The sequence below is a fragment of the Macaca fascicularis genome, chromosome 17 (assembly GCF_037993035.2).
Source record: "Macaca fascicularis isolate 582-1 chromosome 17, T2T-MFA8v1.1".
In the NCBI taxonomy this organism is placed as follows: domain Eukaryota; kingdom Metazoa; phylum Chordata; class Mammalia; order Primates; family Cercopithecidae; genus Macaca; species Macaca fascicularis.
In genome coordinates, this window is record NC_088391.1 from 35,395,452 (window position 1) to 35,407,637 (window position 12,186).

The following is a 12,186-nucleotide window of genomic DNA, read 5'->3' on the forward strand; positions in this document are numbered from 1 at the left end:
GCCAGAATTGTGATATGATTAATTTAATTGCCTTTCCCACATTTTTGTTGTTGTAGCAAAATTGCAAGTTCACTGAGGTTCTCATTCAGCCATTCTGGAAGTTAATTTTTTAATGTCCTTAAACATTTTGAGAAGATTGACTTTTTAAGTTTAAGAGAACAGGAAAGCATGGTGTTTAATTTCCTTATTACCATCCTCATTGGTCATTAATTCTCTTATATTCTTAGGCAGTACTTTACACTATTTTTAAAATCAATATCCCATTTACAGTATCTAGAGAAAATGTTTATTGACTAGGGTGAAAGAATTTTATTTGTTTCATTTTATTTTCCTCTGTAAAGCCATCAGTCTATCTGAATTGTATCCTGTTTTGGTTCTAGGACTCTCAGAAAGCTCAGAAAAGTATTAGAAGATTGGTAATGAGATGACTTCTGATTTCAGTTTTTCTTCCATATTACATTTTCCATTTCTTACTTAAAACTATTAGCAACACTTGAGGAAAGCACCAGATCATACGTATTTTAGGATTTACTCCTGAGCAGTGTCTATTCAAAAATGTTAAAGACCTTTCCCTAAAGTCTTCAGCATATTTAACCTTTTATTGCTTATAGGATTTAATCATGGCAAAACTGCCTCATGGGAAAGACTTTGGAGATAACATCTGAAATATCATATCTAACATTATCGGTTCTTTCTTACCAATCCTGATGCTCTCTATTCAGTTTGTAGCCTTTTAAAGTCACTCCTAGAATCTTCTGTATTTTCCATTCAATTTTTGCAACTGAGATTTCCATGAACATATGAATTAACAGGTATATATCCAAGAGCCTTGCTTTATATATTCTTACAACTAATTTGTATTTCTCTGAATAATTTCTTTCTACCTTTCGTAGGTTTTTAAAAATATTTGTTTATGGCTTCCAGTTCAGAACAAGACCAAGTCTTAAAATGGTTCTTCCTTGTTCTAATCATGTTTTAACTGTACTGAAAAATTGAGTGTTCGGGTTTTTGCTAGGTCAAAAGGGAAGGAGGCCAATTCAGAGGGAGGATTAGGGGCAGAGGGAAATGTACAAGCAAAGAACGCAGAAAAAGTTTAATAAGATAAAGAAATGTAGCTAGTAATTATTATGTAGAGGATTTAAAACAGAGATATTTTGTTTGTTTTTGTTTGTTCATCTTGTTTTGTTTAGTTTCCCTTTGAGTCGGCGAAGGAATAGCTTAAGACAGTAATTTTTAAGCCCAAATTTCTTCTGGAAGTTTTCGCAAACAAATACAAATGCACATGTTTGGTAGGATTTTTTTTTCACTTTTTTGTTCTAATCAAGGGGTTGAAAAACTCTTGGTAAGAAAACAGTCCTTTGATGTTATTTATAAAGAAGTTGAATGGTTTCATATTCATTTAAATGTGTTTTTTTATTTTTCCCAGAAGTTTATGGAAAAACAAATAAAGTCATTTGAAATGTTAATCTTTTGTGCCAATGTTTTCAGAAATAATAAAGTTGTATCAATGAGCACAGTGAAATAGTAATGTTATGTTAAAGTAGGCAGAAAACAAACTGTATTTGTGCAGTCTGTTTTATTTCTTAATGAAAATTTCCAGTGGACAGTTAATAATATAAATATATGCAACATTTTTCATAACCAGCTACTTTATTCATAAAATAAAACAGGATCATTTTATATCATAATTTACAGGTAATATTCTTGGTAGTTTTGTTTTGTTATATAATTAACTCTTGTTTGATTTGTGCTGTAATTGTAGGGCTCTCAATGCAATAAACGTGAGATACAAGTGCCTTTTATGATAAATTTTACTGGACTTATTTTTTTTTAGAGACAGGGTCTCTGTCTCCCAGATTGGAGTGCAGTGGCACTATCGTAACTCCCTACAGCCTCAAACTCTTGGGCTCAAGGTATCCTCCGACTTCAGCCTCCCAAGTATCTGGGACTATAGGTCCACACCATCATGCCTGGCTAATTTTTAATTTTTCTGTAGAGATGGAGGTGCCCCACCATCTTGCCCAGGCTGGCCTTGAACTCCTCCCTAGGCTTCCCAAAGTACTGGGATTACAGATATGAACCACCTTAACTGGCCCTAAACTTATTCTAACTGTTCATGAAGATGCTTATGAAGTATTATAAGTATACTTATTGCTAACCTTCAGTGTTATTTTGCAAGCTGGTTATACATAAAGTTAACTGTGGAGTTAACAGGGTAATTAATGGGGAGATAAAAGGTAAGGGCCTGTTTAAAGATGGTATTGTAAAAATGAGCTTTCTTGAAGATAATCACTCCCTGTTGCTGACTTACCTCAATGGCAAGGGTGATTTTATGAATTTCTAAAAGCTCAAGGAAACACACATCTGGAGGAACTTCAGGACCCCAAGAAAAGAAGTGTGTCAAAAGTAACTATAATGAAGTGTTTCTTTGATCTATATGTTAAGCCATCAAGTGAAATAAAGTATTTTGTAATTCTTAGGGACTAAAGGCACCTTTGCAACATATTGTATGCTTTTCAATATCATTATATGTTTCCATGACTGTAATATGTAGATAAAATAGCATCTATAGAAGAGGATCTTTTCAATTAATACACTTAGCCTAGTACACATGTATTTCTCGTCATCTAAAATTTTGTTTAACAATAGTGCGGTGTGATAGAGATGTCAGGAAACCCCAAGCTATATTCATCTTCACAATTCAATTATAGGGCATGTGGAAAATCATCTGAACATTCTGTGTCCTAATGTTCATATAATCTTAAACACAGTAAGTGTAATTTACCAAACAATTATTTCCTGAACATTTTCTTAGGTAATTTTACATACTTCTTTTTAAAGACTTTTTAGTAGCTAGAGATGCTAAGCAACTTATGCAAAGTCACACAAGAAGATAAGAAGCATGTTTCAACTCATTTTCAAACACTTTAAATGATTTATAAGTAAATGATATATTTGTCACAACATATGGTAAATTGTTAATGAATCTGTCAATTACTTTTTTTAAAAGATGTGGTAAGACATATATAACATAAATTTTTCCATTTTAACCATTTTTTAGCATGCAATCCCATGGCGTTAATTACATTCACAATGTTATGCAACCATCACCACTATCTATTTCCAACTTTTTCAACACCCTAAACAGGAATTCTGTAACTGTTAAGAAATAATTCCCCATTCTCCTTTCACTCTGGCTAGCCAATGGTCAATTCTAACCTACATTTTTATCTCTATAAATTTGTCTATTGTAGAAATTTCATGTAGGTGAAATCATACATTATTTTTCCTTTTGTGTCTGGCTTATTTTATTTATCATATGTCTTCAAGTTTCATCCTTGTTATTGCACGTATCTAAAGTTCACTCCTAGCCAAATAAAATAATATTCATTCATATGCATGTACCACATTTTGTTTATTCATTCATCTATTGGTTAATACTAGAGTTGTTTTTACCTTCTGATTATTATGAAAAATGCTGCAATGAAGATAGGCATACATGTATCTGTTCAAGTTCCTACTTTAAAGTCTTGGGGTTATGTACCTAGAATTGCTGGGTCATATTTCAATTTTATATTTAGTGTTATAAGGAACAGCCAAACTGTTTTCCACAGGAGAAACACCATTTTACATTCCCACTATCAACTTTTCAGGGTTCCAAAGTCTCTATATTCTTGCCATCACGTGTCATTTGCTGTTTTATTTATTATAACTATCCTAGTAAGAGTGAAATGGTGTCTTACTGTGGTTTTGTTAATGAGTTTTTAATGAGTCCTTGGGGATAAACTTTGGGTCTTCACAACCTATCTTAATGGTTCTTATGAGACACCAATTCTGAAAATATGTGCTCAATTCAACTAAGATATTAAAAGGTATTTTGCTAAAATATTAGCAGACAAGGAAAATTATAGATGATTTACATATATGGTAGGATTTGAGAATTATGCCTATGAGTGAGAATAATTAGAAATGAGTGAGAATAAATTAATTATTTTAAACATGCCTCCTAAGATGTATTATATCTAGCATAATTGTTATAAAGAGTGTGGATTTGTTGATGTGTTGACAGGTGGAAAGAGAAGGAAATCTCTCTGGAAAGTGGGGCATCTCAAAGGATTACTTCCCAAAGGAGAGCAAAGGGGAACTCATTGAGAAGCAAAAACTTGCATGTGATTCTCTACAGAGGCACTGTTAGCCTTCTGGATATGACAATGATTTGCTATATGCATATTTTTACTAATTTTTTTTTTTTTCCGGACTGAAGAAGAATAAAAAATCCTTTACTGTTTTGACTGTCTTATATTGCATATCACCTGGCTTTATCAGCTTCCATTCAACTAAATGCCAACAACAACTTCCTAAGAAGTGCGATAACTTAAAATACCCACACTTTGCCCTCGAAAAAACATACTTTGTAGGTTTAGATGTAACTGCTGGAGAATAATTAGAAGCTACTTAATATCTAAAGTATAGGTCAGAAAAGAGTGAAATGTTAGTCCTAAATGAAAGATTTTTATACTTGACTAATACATTCCTTACAAATGAGAACAGTTAGAAAATACCTTTAAAATGAGATTAGGTGTTTAGACTTTCTTTTCATAGAAGAATTATGGTGGGTTGCTCTAGATAATAACAGTAGATATTAGATTTAATGAACATTCTATGAAAACAAGTGTCATAAAAAGAAAGATTCAAGTGTAAGTTACGCAGACTAGAGGCAGCATTATTATTTGTCTTCCACACGAAGGTATGCCATCACCACCATGAGGGCAGGGGCTGGTAATAATGTATTCATATTTGTGTATCTAGGAATGGTAGAATGCCCAAATCACAGATGTTCTATTCAGAATATGGTCAATAAATGACTGTGTGAATGAAGAATGGGTTGAAATTATTGGGACTACTTTATGCTATCTATTCTCCTGTTTCCAACGATTCTTTTTTCAATATAATTTCACCCCTGGACATGTAAAATAAATTTATCCCTTCTTTCCTGTTTCCTGCATTCTTGTCTTAGATTTTGAACAAACCACATATTCTGCAAACTTTACTGCTGGCCCTTTGTCTCATCTTTTGGAACGTCTTCTTCTGGTCTTGGTGTACCCAGCTGTTTTGAGATATTTTCTGAGATTCCAAAAGTTGCTCATAGTATTAGATATATTTTGCTATTCTCTTCATTGAGTCCTAAGCTTAGAGCTTCACCTCAATTATAATGGAAAAACTTTAGAGATGAATCACATTTTGTTTTGCATTTGTATACATTAATTAGCCAGAGTCTTTTCTAAATACTTCAGAAAGAGATGACATAGAGGGGGAAACAAAAGTCATTGAGAAGTCTAAGGGACAATTTAGTTGTTTATTCAACTAAATTACTTTTAGTTGCTGAAATAGTTGAATGTCATTTTTTTTGCCCTAAGAATATAGAAACACTCATCCAATGAAGCATGAATGTTGCTTGCTTTCAAATGAAACACCACTCAGGATTCAGTTTGGGGACTGGACATATGTACAACTAGGTCACCATTTCTATCTTTGGACAAGTAAGAATTCAAATTGGTCACAAAATATCGCATACCCTTAAACAAAACTGCCAAGTGATAATTCAAGTCTGTTGATATTTGCAACCACATAACAGAATATGGAGGTGCAAAAGACATTTTCATATTGAAAAATTAACACCAAATTATTCCACACTATTTAGATTTGTTAATGTAGTAGAATTTCTTCTTCATAAAAAAGTCTACTTATTTAGTTTAATTCATGTTTGTTAATCTGTCATATGGCCAGATATTCAGTAATTTTCATCCTCTCCTTTTTGTTTATTTGCATTCTTTTGAATAGTTGTCAGTTGTATTAGTCAGTTTTCACACTACTATAAAGAAATACTTGAGACTGGGTAATTTATAAGAAAAAAGGTTTAATTGACTCGCAATTTTGCATGACTGGGGAGGCCTCAGGAAACTTACAATCATGGAAGAAGGAGGAGCAAACATGTCCTTCAGAAGGCAGCAGGAGAGAGGAGTAAGAGCAAAAGAAGGAGAACCCCTTATAAAACCATTAGATCTCACAGGAACTCACTCACTATCACAAGAACAGCATGGGAGAAACTGTCCCCATGATCCAATCACCTCGCCCTAGGTCTCTGCCTACACAAGGGGGGATTATGCAGATTAAAGCTCAAGATGAGATTTCGATGGGGACACAAAGCCTAACCACATCATCAGTGCAATATGTTTTTAACTTAATAAAATTTAAGTGTGTTTTACCTACTCTTAACAATCTATGTTTTAGTTAATGTATATTCACTGAGTAAACTTTATATTTTCTAAAATTGCATGGTGAGTTTTCAAATTTTTATTTTTAATTTTCATTAATATTTAACTTCTAAGGCTGTCTATGATTATTTCTTTTCTGATATTTCAATGTCAGTCTGAAAAGACAATGTAGCAGATAATACAAAATGGATTCTTGTTGAAAATCCCCTATAATGATAAACAAATAATTCAATAACCATGAAATAGGGGAAACTATACAGAGGGAATTTCTGTATATGCTACTTTACTATTGTCCACACCTTCACACCTCTTTTCAGATTTTGAGATTTTATATATATATTACATATATATATATAATATATATGTACACACATACATACACACACAGAGGGAATTTCTGTATATGTTACTTTACTGTTATCCACACCTTCACACCTCTTTTCAGATTTTGAATTTTGTATGTATATGTATATATGTATATATACACACACACACACACACATATACACATATGTGCATTATCTGAGAATTTTGAGCATATATATATACATAAAGCATATGAAAAACAAACATATTCACCAAACAATTCAATTCATTGAATTTAAAACATAACATTGAAATACTTACATTCATTGTCCATCACATTTATCTCTAAGTGGAGACTCAGATGTGCTCATTAGCTCTTCTCAGACACAAAATCCATATCAAAACGAGTCCTATTAGATGAAAAAATAACACATTATTTAATAAGCCCTAGATAATCCATTGGGAAGACCTATTGTTAAATAAACTGCAAATTATTTATTGCTTACATTTCCTATGCTTCTGATGAATGCCATAAAGAGAGTTTTATCTCAGTGGATAGATATATCTAGGCTTATTTCTGGCATTCAGCAAAGGCATAGCATGCCTGTAGTTAATATAATTCTTATTATGAGATTACTGAAAACATTATAAAATCATAAAGAACTGGAACTTTTTGCAAAGCAGCAAATAATAAAAGTCTAACTAAGAAACTAAAAAGAGTATATTTTGTTTACCTATTTTGAAGCTGTTTACCTGAGCAAAGTATGCCCAAAAATATTTGAATACTATGCTAATGGAAGCATTTGGTCTCTAAATTTTATATTATCATTTTATACATTTATCTATTACCTATGATATAACAATTCAAATATATAGTTAATATTATGGTACATAATGTTATGGTATACAATATTATAATATGTATTTTATAGTCATCTTAATTTTTCTACTATGTATGAACCATGGGTTTCTAAAAATAGTATTCTCAGAGCCTCTAGATATAAATATTTGCTTGGTTAAAAATGTAAGAAATGCTTAATTCCTCCAAGATAGGACAATTGTTTTCTTCCTCAGGGTAATACTCCTTATTGTAATATGTAAAATAATAATATATTTAAGTCATGGAAAATGTATTCATTTACTTTTGCACATTTTTCATAATATTTTGCTTTTTGTCTTAGGGTTCAATAGGTTTAGAATATATCTAACTCCCTCTATATACCTTTTAGCTTTGATTGAATTCCTTTAGTTGTGTGTTTCTCAGTACAAAAAAGACTGGCCTTTAGTTAACTGTTGAGGTACACGAGGAAATTTATTTCATTTGATTAAACATATCTTTTATTTGCCCTTGAATGATTACTAAATATAATATTTTTAAGATATTGGTGCAAACATAGCTAAATGGCTCATGATAAACTGTAGTATCTGACATTCAGTTCAGTTTATTAAAGGCAGATAAATATGTAATTGCTGACACCTGTTCCAGTTTTGAGTCTGAGTTTCAGCGTTTCAATTCCTGCTGTCTTTCTTGCTCGGGTTTCTGAAACTTTCAGCACTCAGTACCGTAAATAGCTTTTAGGGAGGAAGTGGGTGACGCAAGAAGAATTCTTTTGTACCATATTTTTCAAGATGAGTAAAACACCTCTAGCTGGGACATATATGACTCCTATTAAATAAGCAGATTTTGCTTACAAGGAGCTACTGGATCTATACTGGTAAGACGCTTGTTTAGTGGTTACACTGATAGTTTGTCCAGTGGAGAGGAGAAGAAAATGGGACAAAGATAAAAGAAAAATGGAAATTGCTGGAAAGCATCATAATTTTATTTTTTTAAGGCTACTTTTTAAAGTTATCAGGAACAACTAAGGTAAAATCATGAAAACTGAATTTTCCTGATCTACCAAGTACAGCCATCATCTTTCATCATTTAAGGGTATCAGCCACAATATTAACTCCACAGTCAGACTGCCTGGTAAATTCTAGCTTTGACACTAACTCTATGATCTTTCATAAGCCATTTACACCGTGCGTCCTCCTTTCCTAATATTTAAACAAACAGAATAATAATCTCAAGCAATAATAGCACTGTTTTATTGATTAAATGGGTTATAATCAGTAGAATATTCAGTATCTGGCACATAGTTATTATCCAATAAATATTAGTTATCATAGCATATTTCTGTCCCTTTGAAGCTTATAAACATTCAAAGGAATAAAGAATGCTATATGTCATCTTCTGTCAATAAAATGAGTACTACACTGGTGAAAGATCAATGTTACCATAAATTATAAGTAACTAAAGAAAAATACTAGACAAAATTTTGAACTCTTATCCCAATGCTATGCTAGAACAAAGAACATAGGGTAGCTGAAGAATTAAGATATGTTTAAGAATATAATATCTATATATAAAAACAATGGTCATGTTAGATATTGAGATTCTGTTAGTCATTTTATTTTCTGATTGTTTTTAAAAGACTTTTCTCTCAATAAATGTTTGCAATCACATGTGCATCATTTTGTTTAGCATGGTTCTTAGTATAACATATAATATCTGAGTAAATACAGATAGATAATGATAGAGATATTGATATATGTCTATTTCCAGTGACTAGAAATTGTTATCAAGGCAAAAACCCTTATATGACATGTTTCATATATTAAAAAACAAAACCACAAGTCACAAAATTTTAGTTGGTGGGAATTAATTATCCACCCTTCAATGTGGAGGGTTTTATCATCATTAACACTTTAGTCATTATGCTAAGTGTGCATCGTCTATTTTTATAAAGTTTCTTCTAAACCATGCTGAAACAATGGCACATCACTTTTGGATCATTTTCTTAGTGAGTTATTTTACACTAAATTCATGAAATTCACTTATTTGACATAGTATTTCAGTAATTTTTAACTGTTTTCTTTTGTATATTTTAATTAATATGTAAATATAAATTACTTTTTTACACGCAACATGCTGTTTTGAAATATATATATATACATTGTGGAATTGCTAAATTGAGCTGAATTTTTATTGCAACAAAGTTCAAAATATTATTCTATATTTTGGACCACACATACAAAAATATGTAAAGTTCTTGCATACAGAAAAAAATTGAGATCTAAAAAGTAAAACACTTGAATAGAGGTATTTTTATTGCCAACTTTGAATTCTATTTTTATTTGTATTATAATACAGATTTTTTCCCTAGGTTAAGTAATTAAAAAAAAAATAATAATTCCAGTTAACATAACCTTAAAATAAAGTGAACTTCCTCTGAGCTGTAAAGGGTAAAATTATCAGTATAAGGATTATACTAAACCTAGTACTTGTAAAACATTTTGGCCACGATATCATCTGAAGACACATCTTTATCAATTTGTGCATAGAAATGTTCAAAAGATATCATTATCCTTGAATAACAAGTAAATGACAACTCAAAGGGATCTAATTTTTTTATGGCTAAATATACTACCAATACTGCAGAGTAAAGCAACACTGACATAATACCAGTTCTTGCATTCTTCATACTACTGCTAAAGATCAATGCTTGTTTGGTATTCTATAAAACACCTGCATTTCTTTCACAGAAAATACCAATGAATGTCTTTGTTTCCACAATGGAAAAATATTCTGTTATACTTTGTTAAAAATTGATATAATTTCATAACCCTCAGTCAATTGTAATTCTTTCTGATTGCATATGCATACGATTGATTGCATATCTTGTGTGAGAAAAACAACAATCACACTGATGTAAAAAAAGTTTTTGAATACACCAAAAATTCTTAAAGTACATTTACTTTATTCATCTTATATACAGAATGTACATTTAAAAATATATGTCTTTGTGAGTATATGTTTACAAGATAGGATTCTCTGTTGCATGCAACAGAAATGGTTTCGGACTAATGTAAACATTGGGAGACTGTGCTGATTGATAATAGAGTACCTCATAAAGTCACCAGTAAAACAGGAAGACGAGGCTTAGAAAAAGACAAAGGAAATGGAGAATCTAGAGAATAAGGGCTGCTGTCACAATCTCATGCATAGAAGCAATCTATGAGTACTGTCTCTTCACAAATGTATGCAGGTTGCCTCAGCTTTCATCACCACTGCAAATATCACCAAGCATAAATTGCCTATGCTGGTACCTTTGCTACAGATGTCCCTCAAAATTGATGTGGCCGCCATCATTGCCACTGTTGAATATCTTCGTTGTCCCTGCATATTTTATTTTATTTTTATAATTTTAACTATTATTTTAGATTCATTGGGTATATGTGCAGGTTTGCCTGCTTATTTTAATCCCTAAGAAAGTTTCAAAGCTCCACGTGTGCATGTATGTCTGACAAAAACTTATATAGTGGGGAGAGTCTCCATACATAAGAAGAGGATTCAGTTGTTTTGCACCAAAATGAAGAGAAATATCCAGTCTGTTCCATATTATGGGATGCCAAAACCAATTTCCACCATTCTTTCTAGATTTCAATTCCAATTATAAAAGCAAACAAAATGCATTCCTAATAAAACATGGCAGTATCAACAATAACCAAGTTATGAAATCAAGTGTCCATCAACAGACAAATGGATTAAGAAAATCTGCTGTATATACACAATGAAATACTTTTTAGCCTTTAACAAGAAGTTTTGCCATTTACAACAGTATGGATGGAATTGGAGAACAATATGCTATGTCAAATTAGCCAGGAACAGAAAGATAAATAGTACATGTCTTTACATATGTGGAATCTAAAACAATCAAACTCTTAGAAGGCAAGAGTAGAATGGTGGTTGCTAGAGGCAGAGGCTGAGGGAAGGGGTGGTGGTCGACAGAGGAATGGAGAGATGGCCAAAGGGCACAACGCCTTAGTTAGAAAGGAAGAATAGTTTGGATTTTTTTTTTTTTTTTTTTTGAGATCTATTGCATAGCATGTTGAATATAGTAAATAACAGTCTGTTGCACATTTCAAAATAACTAAAACAGTAAATTACAAATGTTCTCACCATTAAAAAATGGCATTTGAGGTGATGGATATGTTAATTAGCTTGATATATTCTACATTGCATTTGTAAATCTCAATATCACTTTGTTCCCCATAAATACATGCAATGAACATTTGTCAATTACAAGAAAAAAAAGAGAATAATCTCTTTGCAATGATTCCTCACAAAACTGAATAAGAATTAACTCCCTTTCCAAAGAGAAGGAAGGGAAGGAAGAACGGAAGGGAAGGGAAGGGAAGGGAAGGGGAGGGGAGGGGAGGGGAGGGGAGGGGAGGGGAGGGGAGGGGAGGGGAGGGGAGGGGAGGGGAGGGGAGGGAAGGGAAGGGAAGGGGGAAGGAAGGAAGAAAGGAAGGAAGGAGGGAGAAGGGAGGGAGGAAGGAAGGAAAGATAGGCAAGCAAACAATCAAACAATATACAAATATGTATCTTGCTACATTCAGGTTGAAGTTTAGGATCTCTAAGTGATACTTATCTCACCTCTGGTTTTAGTTCTGGTACCATCATTATATTCTTCAGCATGTAGAGAAAAATGTTAAGACATAGCACACAAAAAAAAGATAATTTGCTTTGAATATGGAAGTTTTGATTTTTCAGCAATTA

General features: G+C 32.2%; 1 long non-coding RNA gene across 13 annotated transcripts in view; it reads right to left on the minus strand.

The window, feature by feature from the left end:
* LOC123569795 (uncharacterized) overlaps window positions 1-12,186 on the minus strand; it is a 127,045-nt gene that overhangs the window by 66,917 nt on the left and 47,942 nt on the right. For all 13 annotated transcript variants that reach the window (XR_012426675.1, XR_010582608.1, XR_010582611.1 and 10 more), the window contains one exon: window positions 6,903-6,991. This is a non-coding gene — a long non-coding RNA (uncharacterized lncRNA). The remainder of the gene's footprint in view (window positions 1-6,902; window positions 6,992-12,186) is intronic.